Raw genomic sequence first — 11,591 nt, forward strand, 5'->3', positions numbered from 1 at the left:
ATGCACCACATATTTTGTTCTGTTGAATGCTTCTGCCAAAAGATGGTTAGACCTGGGGGGAGTCTGTTCACAATTCTCAGGTTCCCTTTATCATATATAAAGGGGGAGGGCAGTGACACCTACTTCAAAATATAGTATGACCACTTATGGGGGGGGGGTAAACGTGGCAGTGCTGGAATTGGGGAAAGAAATTAATAAAAGCAGAGAAGGGCCACTGCTTTTAATCATTTTGCAACAATCCAGATGATACTTCTAGCCTCTTCTCATGCTTTAGAGCAGTGAATCAGGATAAGACAGACTTGCTAATGTGTATTTAATCACCAAAGGACTGAAGATGTCTGGACTTTTTATTCTGTAATGCTTCTAAGTCTGTGTCCATTAAATGCAAATAAAAAAGGAAGACGTTTTGGCAGAACAGGAGAAGTGATGCACACTTGAGGATCAGACTGATTTAAATATTATTCATGGCATATAGCCTAGTCCATGTTCTAGCTGTTTCTTTGGCTTGGGCTTCGTTTGGTCTTGCACTGCTCTGCTACATTGTTTGCTAATGGATCCTCTGGATTGGGAGCACTTAGTAAAGCCTGGATCGAAAGTAGAAGTGTGTGGATCTGCAGTGCTGGGGACCACTTATCTTTAAAAATATCTCAACATATTCTTCCCTACTTGTCTACATTAGGGTGGTAAATTTTGGTCATGAAATGTACTTTAAGAGCTGCCATGGGGTATTCATCTGGAAGGAATAGGTCAAGTTTAAAAGTCCCTCCCTCAAAGGGGGAATCCTGGGGACCAGCAATGACCACAGAAAAATATCGAGCATGGCTCTCATCTGGTTCTGCTTTAATTCTGGGAACAGGTTCTGCCAGCAAATGCTGGGTTTTCTTGATAATCTTTTGGGGCAGCCTGGACATCTTGTCAGATCCTGAGTTCTGCCTCTAGTCTCATCTCCTGAAAATCTTTGTTTTTTAATGTTGAGCTTCAGTCCAGATTGCAGACTATAGTCCTTAACCTTCTGCAGCAAATGCTTCATGGCATCCTCAGTTTCAGCAAGCAAGGTGTGTCATCTGCATATTGCAGGTTGTTGATGAGTATTCATTCAATTCTGATGCCACATTCCTCCTCCTACAGCCTAGCTCATGAATTATCTGTTCTACATACAGATGGAATTGTTAAGGAGACTGGATCCATCCCTGATGCAGTCCCCCGCTCCCTCTTCCCATCCCCCCCACGCCCACCCCGCCGATTTTGAACCATACAAGTGTTTCCTTGCTCTGTTCTGAGGACTGCTTCCTTGGTCCAAGTACAGGTTTTGCATGAGCACAATGAAATGTTCTGGGATTTCCATTATTCTCAAGGTAGCCAATGTAATTTACCCAAGATTACGATTACCAGAAATTATGGCAGACATTGCAAGCAAGCATTGTAGGCACAGCTAGAGACTCTCTCCATACCTGTTCAATATATATGCTGATGAAATCATTCAAGAAGCTAGATTTTATGAAGAAGGATGTGGCATCAGGATCAGAGGAAAACTCATCAACAATCTGCTTTCTGCAAATGATGTAATCTAGCTTGCTGAAAGTGAGAAGGACTTTGTTTGTTGCAGAAAGTCAGATACTACAGCCTTCAATATGAATTACATCTCAACTTCAAGAAAACAAAAATCTTTACCAGCAGGCTGATAGGCAATGTCATGAAAGATGGAGAAGATTGAAATTGTCAATGATAGTGCATCTTAGATCAACACTCTTGGCGCCAGCATTCAAGAAGCCAAAAGATATCTTGCATTGGAAAAATCTACTGTGAAGTTCTCTCCAAAGTTCCAGAGCAAGGATGTCAGTTTAAAGACTATGGTGCACCAAATTCAAGCCTTACTCTTTTCAATTACTTGCTACGCATCTGAAATTTGGACAGTGAATAAAGATGATAGGAGAATAGATGCCTTTGAATTGTGCTGAAGAAGAGTACTGAATTTCCTATGGACTGCCAAAAGAACAAATAGCTCTATTTAGGAAAAAGTGCAGCCAGGCTGCTCCTTGATGTAAGGATGTTGTTGTTGTTGTTGTTGTTATATGCCATCGAGTCACTTGCAACTCATAGCGACCCTGTGTACAAGAGCTCTAAATGCTGTTCTATCCTGTGCCAACCTAGCCATCTCAAACGCACTTATTCCCACTGCTGCAGTCACAGAATCGATCCATCTCACCAAAGGTCTTCCTCTCCTTCGCTTCCCCTCCACTCTGCCAAACATATGTAAGGATGATGAAACCTGATTTCACGTACTTTGGGCATTTTGTTAGGAGGAGAGAGTCTTTAATAAAAACATCATGCTGGGAAAGCTGGAGGGTCAGCGAAAAAGAGGAAGCCTCTCAACAAGATGGCCTGACACAGTGACTGTGACGATGGGCTCACGGATATCAGAGATGGTGAGTACGGCACAGGATAGAGCAGGGTTCAGGTCCATTGTTCATGAGTCACAGTGGACTTGATAACACTTCACAACATCACCTCGCCTGCTCTTTTGTTTTTCATTAACATCTTTTGTGTTCACTGTGCTCTGTTGTCATATATATTCTTTCTGCATTCAGATTTGGGTTTTCAAACCCGCTCTTTTTTTTTTTTTCCTTGTTGTGTACCATCGAGTCAGATCGACCTGGCACAGGAGGAGATTGCCACTCCTTCTCCAGCAGAGCGTCTGGTGAATTAGAACCTGTGATTTTGGGATTGTAGTGCAGCTTCTTGCCAATAGCACCAGAGCTCCCAACCTCCTCTTTTGGATTACCGTTTGCTTAGTATGTTTTCCCATCCTTTGAATGATTGTTTTTGTCTTTGTATCTAAGCTGTGGCTCTTGTAAACAGTCTGTTGATGGGCTGTGGCAGTTTGATTTTGTTCTTTATTTCATTCTGTCATTCTCTTTCTCTTTTCTTCCTTGAACTCTTGAAGATTATCTATATCTATCCACTCAGCTATGTCTATCTTATTGTATTCCTTGTCAGGTAGTTCTGTTAATATTTCTTTCTCTGAGAGGTTTCCTGTTTCTCTTTTTAGTCATTTGCTAGTTTAATATCGTCTGTTGTCTCCAAGACACTATGGTGTTAGTACACTCACTTGTTTATTGTATGCTTGTCTGTGCTTTCTTGGGTTTGTTCTGTTGTGTTTAATGCAGTGATGCTGCAATGGGCTCTGGTGTGCCAAGAAGTGTGAAGACGGCTCAGCATAGGACAGGGCTCAAATATGTTGTTGATAGGGTCACTATGGGTCATATTAGACTCAAGGGCACCTAACAACCTAACAGTAGGATAAAGATATGTATGTCACTCTGGTGACTAGTCCATATTAGACTCAAGGGCACCTAACAACCTAACAGTAGGATAAAGATATGTATGTCACTCTGGTGACTAGTCCGGCCACATGGTGGCCTAGAGGGAAGGACAGAAGCTGAGTGTGTAAGTGTGAGTTTCTGTTTGCTGGGCTTTGCGGGGTGGCTGAAGATGACGTTGATGTTGCTGGCAAGGTGATGTGTCAGTCACCCTGGGGGTGGATACAGGGTTGTTCTAACTGGGCGCTGGGTTGAGTGTTATATATATGCACTTGTCAGTGACTGAGTGGTTGGGTTTTGGGCACCTGGATCATCTGTCACCAGGTAGATGGTAGGACACTCTCACAGATGGCACCTGGCAGGCAGGGTTTCCCATGTGGTCAGAAGGGTATCAAGTGTCTGGTTGCAGAGGTGGGGAGATAATGCAGAGGAGAACCCAGATGGGCAGGCACAAGTCCAGGAGTGTCTGCTAGGAGACGGTGCCTCAGTTCCCCACAGTGTGACGCAGAGGTGGGGACCCTGCTAGTCCCTGGGTCCCTGCTGCAGGTGACTGGAGGCAGTAGAAGGTCCTGCTTGCCTGCTGGCCCCCAACATGGATGTAGGGCAGGTACTTCCGGGTCAGAGTGACCAAGCACTATGCTTGTGTGTATATGGATGGTTTTGAGGTGTGGGGAGTCACCAGTCCTTGGGACCCTAGTGCCCTTAGCTGGGTAGAAGAGTGGGCCAGTCAGAGAAGTTGTTAGGTGCTCTCAAGTTGAGTATGACTCAAAACAACTCTATGAACAATAGATTGAACCCTGTCCTATCTTGTGCCATCCTCATCTTCTCTGATACACTTGATCTGATTGATGCAGGCACTGTATCATTAAATCTAGTTTAGTGGTCTTCCTCTCTTTCACTGACCCTCTACCTTTCCAAGCATAATGTTCTTTTCCAGGGAATAGCTTCTTTTAACAACATGTCCAAAGTAGGGAAGAATGTTTTTCCTTACTCTGACTGCACCTTTTCCAAGACATATCTGTTTGTTCTTTTGGTAGTCTGTGGGATGTTCAGTACTCTTCTCTAACACTATTTAAAGGCATCGATGATTCTTCCGTCATCCTTATTCATTGCCCAGCAAGATGCATAGAAAAGACTATGACTGGAATCAGGTGCACCTTAGTCTTCAAACTGACATAATTGTTCTTCAGTATTCTGGAGGGATCAGAGACGTAAATACCTCCAGTCATCAGAATTTGGCTTTATTGGCTTGGCTTAGGATCTGGTGCCACCAATCCATAGGCCCTCAGCATGAGAAGCAGCCTAAATGTGGGGTCACCAACCCATGAGTTTCCAGTGTAGGCATGTAAACAGAAAAGGGACTCTGTCCATCTGCTGGCCCTAAGTGCAGGTAGGTGGGTGGAAAGGTGAGTGGAGAAGTGGGTGTCACACGTCTTTTTGCTCCCCAGCATTAGAGGCTGGGCAAAAGAGTTGGCAGGCAACTGTCCATGAGCCCAGGGGCTGGGAGTAAGGCTGTATTTGCTGCTGAACCATAGCTGCATGAGGTTCTAGGGGGACAGATAAGAGAGCAGGGAGACATGGTAGGTCCAGGAGCCTCTGGATTGGAGAGTTGGGAGATGTAGCAGTGAAGCAAGTACATTTCACTTTCAGAGGGCTGGGGACTCCCCTGCCTGGTTCTGATTGTGGGTGCAGAGTTACTCCCACTTATCTGTACTCAGGGATACAGGGTCTTCAGCTGGAAGCTCTGCTTGCTCTGTTTCTGCTGAGACGGTCTGTTACAGGGCACCTATGATCGGCAGTTCTCTGTGAGTGCTCCCTCCAAAGGCGATCTCCTTCCACTGGGCACCTGGTTCACTTCCTCAGCCTTGGCTTTGATATTCAAGGTTCCACAGTTAGCATCTGTAATTTAGTCTCCTGTTTTCCTGGGTCTTTTTTGTTATGAACGGTCTCTCACAACTGAGGGGTTTTTATACTGCAGCTAGAAACTTGCTTCAGAATCCGCATAGCCTAGCCATTTTGTTGGAGATGCAGAATTCAAGGGCCTCTATCAGACCTGCTGAACAGGAATCTGCATTTTAACGACCCTTCCAGTTTGATTTGGCTACATTACAGCTTGACAGGCCTTTGCCTGTATCTTTGGTCATGCCGCCGCCTGGTGGTTATTTGTATAGTTGCTGTTAAGGGCTGTATGGTCTGACAAAACAGTTTGTTCATCACTGGAAGGAACAAATGGCTGTGTACTAGTGCTGAAAGGTTTCTAAGTTCATCCTTTCTCCACCACGTTGTCAAATGAAGACATATGGACCCTTTTCCAGAGATTTCTTAAAGCTTAGAAGAACAACCTCTAAATGAATGGTTTAGCCATTTTCTGCATTATAAACAGCAGGAGCAACAGGTCCTAAATAATTACTTAACCCCTCCACAATGATTAAGGGTGGCAGAAGAATAATTGCTTACCTCTTCACAATGACTAATTGCTTACCCCTTGACAATGACTTACGATGACAGAAGAATTGGTATCTTTGAATTGTGGGACCATCAACACGTCAACAGAACAAACAAGTTGTTCCTGGAGAGGGTGAAATCAGGGTGCTCTTTGGAGGCAAGGGTTTTAAAACTTCATCTCACATACTTTGGGCATGCTGCCAAGAGGGAGCAGTCCTTAGAAAACGACATCATGCTTAGAACAGTGGAGGGACAGAGCAGGAAAGGAAGACCCTAGATGAGACAGATAGACAGACTTTGGGCATGTTGCAAGCAGGGGCCATACCTTGGAGAGGAATATTGTGTTTGGGAGAGTGGAAGGACAGTGTAAGAGAGGAAGACCCTCAATGAGATGGATCGATTCAGTGATTGGAGCAATTAGAGTAGGTGTGTTAGAGACAGTGAGGTTGGCACAGGATAGAGTGGGTTCAGGGCTCTTGTACACAGGGTCGCTATGAGTTGCAGGTGACTCGATGGCACATAACAACAACAACAAGCAAAGTATTACTGAACGCTGGACTTACGAGGAGGAATGTCGCATCAGGATTAGAGGAAGATTTGTCAATAACCTGTGATACGCAGATGACACAAATTTGCTTGACAAGACTGAAGAGAACCTGAAGCACTTGTTGCAGAAGGTCAAGGACTATAGTCTTTAATATGGATTGAAGCTCAACATCATGAAGAGAAAGATTCTCACCACTGAGCCAATAGGCAGCACCATGATAGATGGAGAAGAGATTGAAGTTGTTAACAATTTCCGCTTGCTCAGCTCCACAATCAGCACTATTGGCACCAGCAGACAGGGAATCAAAAGACAAATTGCACTGGGAAATCTGTCAGAGACTTCTCCAGAGTACTGAGAAGCAACGATGTCAGTCTGGAGACTAAAGTATGCCTGATCCAGAACATTGTCTTTGTTATTAGTTGCAATGCATAAGAGAGATGGACAATGACTAAGGATGGCAGAAAAACCATCGATGCCTTTGAATTGTAGTTCTGGAGAAGAGATTGGAACATATCATGAATTATTAAGAGAACAAACAGGTCTGTCTTGGAGAGGATGAAACCAATTTCTCCTTGGAGGTGAAGCTCCATCTCACATACTTTGGGCACTTGTCCAGAAGAAACCAGTCCTTGGAGAAGGACATCATGTTCAGAAGGGAAGAGGGACAATACAGGAGAGGAAGACCCCGAATAAGATGGATTGACAATAGTGACTGGGGTAGTGGGGTTAGATGTGTTCAAGTCAGGGAGACTGGCTTAGGTTAGGGCAGGCTTCAGAGCTATTATACATAGAGTTGCTATAAGTCACAGGTGACTTGAAGGCTCACAACAACAATAATATAAAAACAAAACAACAGAAGAGTACATCAATAGAATCTTCCAGGAGTTCAAGCAGAATTTAGAAGAGGCTGTGGTACCAGAGATATCATTGTTAAAATCCATTGTTAAAATGGATCCTGGATGAGCAAAGAATATCAGAAGAATGTCTGTGTTTTATTGACTATGCAAAACCATTTCATTGAGTGGATCATAATAAACTATGGCTAACATTGAAGAGAATGAGAATCTCAGAAGACTTAATCGTGTTCATATGAGACCTATACCTTGACCAAGAAGCTGTTGTCCAAATGCAATAAGGGAGTACTGCATGGATTAAAATCAGGAAAGATGCGCATCCTTTCAACTTATCCATTCATCCTGTGTGTTGAGCAAATTGTTCAGAAAATTAGACTCTATACAGAGAAATGTGACATCAAAATCAGAGGAAGACTCATCAGCAACCTACATTATGCAGATGACACAAACTTGCTTGCTGAAAGTGAGGAAGACTTGAAATGCTTGCTGCAGAAGGTCAAGGATTGCAACCAAGATCAGGAAAACAAAATTCCTCCCCACTGAGCAACATCATGATAGAGGGACAAAGGATTAAACTTGTAAATGGTTTCATTTTGGTTGGATCAATAATCAATGTTAACAATCAATACCCTTCATAACAGCAGTCAAAAGATCAGGAGACACATTGTATTGGGCATGTCTGCTGCAAAAGTTATTAACACATCTTGATTGCATATTTGGTTAATTTTGTACTGCAAACATACCATTTCACTCCAGTAGCAGTGGCAAAGTTCAACAGGACAACAAGTACTAAATGTTGGAGAGGATGTAGAGAGATAGGAACCCTTATACATTGTGGGTAGGATGGTAAAATGGTACAACCACTCTAGAAAGCAATTTGCCATTTCCTCAGAAATCTGAACATAGAAATTCCATATGACTCAACTATTCCACTGCTTGGAATATACCCTGAGAAAATGAGAACTGAGGCACAAACAAAAACTTGTTCATAGAAGCATTATCCACCATCATAAGAACAAGGAAACAGACCAAATGTCCAATTACAAATGAATGGATTGAGAAATTATGGTATATTCACAGAAAAGAATACACAGCATGCAAGGGCAATGGTTTTGTAAATTACTACCCAACTTTGGATGGACAGGAGAGCATTATACTAAGCGAACTAACTCAGTCCCATACAGTCAAATACTGTATAAGACAATTATTGTATAACTAGATAACTATTAAAACGTGTATGATGATCTAAGGAGCAGGAGGCGGAGAGCAGAGGGCTGAGGATGAGTAGGTGTGGGGGTGGCGGTGAGGGTAATCATAGGGTCGCACAATTTGATGGGTGCAAAGAGGGGTGAGTTAAGGAAATGAGAAAGATCCGATGTGAAAAACAATGTATTTGAATTCTGTAAATAGACCAATATAGAATAAAAATGTTATAGTAAGAAAAAAAGGGAGAAAGAAAAACAGAATGTAAACCAGTATAAAGTAAAATTTTTGAAAAAAGAATAGTACCATTCATAGTCAACCAAATAACACACTCCTTCTTTTCGTGCTTACTACTACAGTTTTCTGGATGTTTGATAATCGATTTATCCTTTCAGTGATTGAAGGATTTTAGAGATTAGGAACAAAGATGACTTAAATACATAAATAAAAATCTTCAATTTCCTCCTCTTTGGATTTAGCTGTTGGTGCATATACTTGAATAATATTACTGTATTAACAGGTCTTCCTTTCATGGATATAGATAATATCCTATCACTCACAACATTACTTCAGGATAGAACATGAAATTGTCTTTTTAACTATGAATGCAACACCATTCACATTGCGTCCACCATTTTACCCAGGTACAAGTTCTCACTCCTCGACACAAGCTATCACATACAGAGTTTCAAAATCCTACCTCCAATGAGCTTCACACTCTCCAGGACAGGCCTGTTTGTTCTCTTGGCAGTCCATGGTGTGTTCAATACTCTTCTTAACACCACAACTCAAAGGCATTGGCTCTTTTTCTCTTTCTTAGCCCCTGTGCAGCTCTCAGATGCATAGCATGTCATTGAGAAGAAGACTATGGCCAGGTTCAGGTACACCTCAGACACTAGACTGGTGCTCTTTAGCACCCTACAGAGGTACCTGACAGCAGACTTTCCTAAAGCAACTTGTCTTTTGATTTCCCAACTGCTGGTGCCAAGAGCATTGATTGTGGATGAAATCAATAACAACCTCAATTTTTTCCTCCGTCTATCATGATGCCAATCGGCGTGGTGGTGAGAACTTCTGCTTTCTTGATGTTGAGATGCAACCCATATTGAAGGTTGTAGTAGACCTTCTGCAGCAAATGCTTTAAGTCCTTCTCAATTTTGGCTAGCAAGATGGTGTCATCTGCATAATGCAGGTTATTGAGTCTTTCTCTAATCTTTATGCCACATTCTTCTTCACAAAATCTGTTCCAAATGATCTGTTCTGCATGTGGATTGAAAAAGGCATGGAGACAGGATACATTCTTGATGCACTTCTTTCTTATTGAAAAACATTTATTATTTTTTGTGTGTACTGTCAAATCAGAACTGACTGGTGGTACAGGAGGAGATTGTCCTCCTTCTCCAGCATAGCATCTGGTTGATTCCAACCACGTACTTCTGGGGATGCACTTCTTTCTTGATTTTGAACCACACAGTGTCCCCTTGCTCTGTTTAGACAACAGCTTCCTGATCTAGTAGGTTTCACATGATCACAATCAAGTGTTCTAGGATTCCCCTTCTTCTCAATGTCAACCCAATTTATTGTGATCTATACTATCAAATGCCTTTGTATAGCCACTAAAACACAAATATACATCTTTCTGATACTCTGCTTTCAGTCATCAGCAATGATATACCTAGTGTCACAAACTCTTCTAAACCCAACTGCTGTATCTCTTATATGCTGTTGTTGTTGTTGTTATGTGACGTTGAGTTGCCTGTGACTCATAGTGACCCTATGTACAACAGCCCTAAACCCTGCTCTATTCTATGCCAATCTCATTGTCTCTGACACACCTACCCCCATTAGCCCATTAACTGAATCAATCCATCTCATCAAGGGTCTTCATCTCTTGTGCTATCTTTCCATCCTCCCAAGCATGACGTCCCTCTCCAAGGATTGGTCCCTCCTTGCATCATGCCTAAAGTATGTCAGATGAAGCCTCAGAATCCCTGCCTCCAAGGAGCAGTCTGGTTTCACCCTCTCTAGGATGAACCTGTTTGTTCTCCTAGCAGTCCATGGTATATTTAATCCTTTTCTCCAGCACCAGAGCTCAGGGGCATCAATTCTCCTTCTGTCATCCCTAGTCATCTCTGATGCGTAACAAGTAATTGCTAAGACCATGGCCTGAATCAGGCACACCTTAGTCTCCAGAATGACATTATTGCTCTTCAGTACTTTGTCGCAGTCTCTGGCAGCAGACGTTCTCAATGCAATTCTTTTTTTTATTCCTTTCTGCTGGTGCCAAGAGTGTTGATTGTGTAACCAAGCAAACTAAACCTGTTAACAATCTCAGTCTCAATCTCTTCATCATCTATCATGATGCTTCCAATCAGTGAGAATCTTTGTTTTCCTGATGTTGAGCTTCAATCCATATTGAAGGCTGCAGTCCTTGACCTTCTGCAGCCGTCCTCCTCAGTAGCAGAACTAAATAACTAAGAAGGAACTCTGGTAGCCTAGTATAAAAAGAAATTGATAATTTGAATTTCACCAGCAGTTCCATAGGAAAATGCTAAGCAGTCTTCTTCCATGCAATTATAGCCTCTTAAAACCCACTGGAGGGTCAACTCTGAGTCAGTTTCAACTCAACGGCATGTAACACCACCACCAACACAACATAGTATAAATGTTATTAGTTTTATTTTACATACTTTACCCTTCCCTATTTGCTGAAATTTGCCGAATATAATCCAGGTTTGTGCAATGATCCCAAAGCCAGAAACCTTAATATTCTTTTGGTTAGGTGCTGCTGCAACTCATAGCTGCAGAATGGAACTCCACCTGATCCCGCACCATCCTCACAACATCTTCTGCCATTGAGACTGAGCAGGGGTGAGTTAGTGAAACAGAGAACACCTGCAGCCAGAGTTATACTGCTCTAATAAGTGGTGCCTGGTATCCTAGAAACCTTTGCACAGGGAAAGCTTCTGTGCACACCTGAATCCTCTCTCACTGCTGATGAAGGGAATGGCAAATGAGAGTCTCTCTACCATCAAGAAAGGCGAAGCAGTGTGTTCATCTGGGCCAGAGATTCCTATATGAGACAGATTGGGTCAAGACTACCACCACCAGCAGCAGCAACATCAGAGATGGTGAACAAGTAAGGACCCACATGGGAATAATAAGATGCCAGGGGCATGAGAAATATAGCTAAGATGGTTACTTCTGTTGCTATAAAAGATT

At 42.6% G+C, this 11,591-nt stretch overlaps 1 pseudogene; it reads right to left on the reverse strand.

Annotated features, from left to right (window-relative positions):
• Positions 1-451: 451 nt before the first annotated feature.
• On the reverse strand, positions 452-911 carry LOC102875312 (annotated as a pseudogene).
• Positions 912-11,591: the final 10,680 nt, after the last annotated feature.

Source organism: Elephantulus edwardii, unplaced genomic scaffold (assembly GCF_000299155.1).
Source record: "Elephantulus edwardii isolate Elephantulus edwardi_28Jun2011 unplaced genomic scaffold, EleEdw1.0 scaffold00167, whole genome shotgun sequence".
Taxonomy (NCBI): domain Eukaryota; kingdom Metazoa; phylum Chordata; class Mammalia; order Macroscelidea; family Macroscelididae; genus Elephantulus; species Elephantulus edwardii.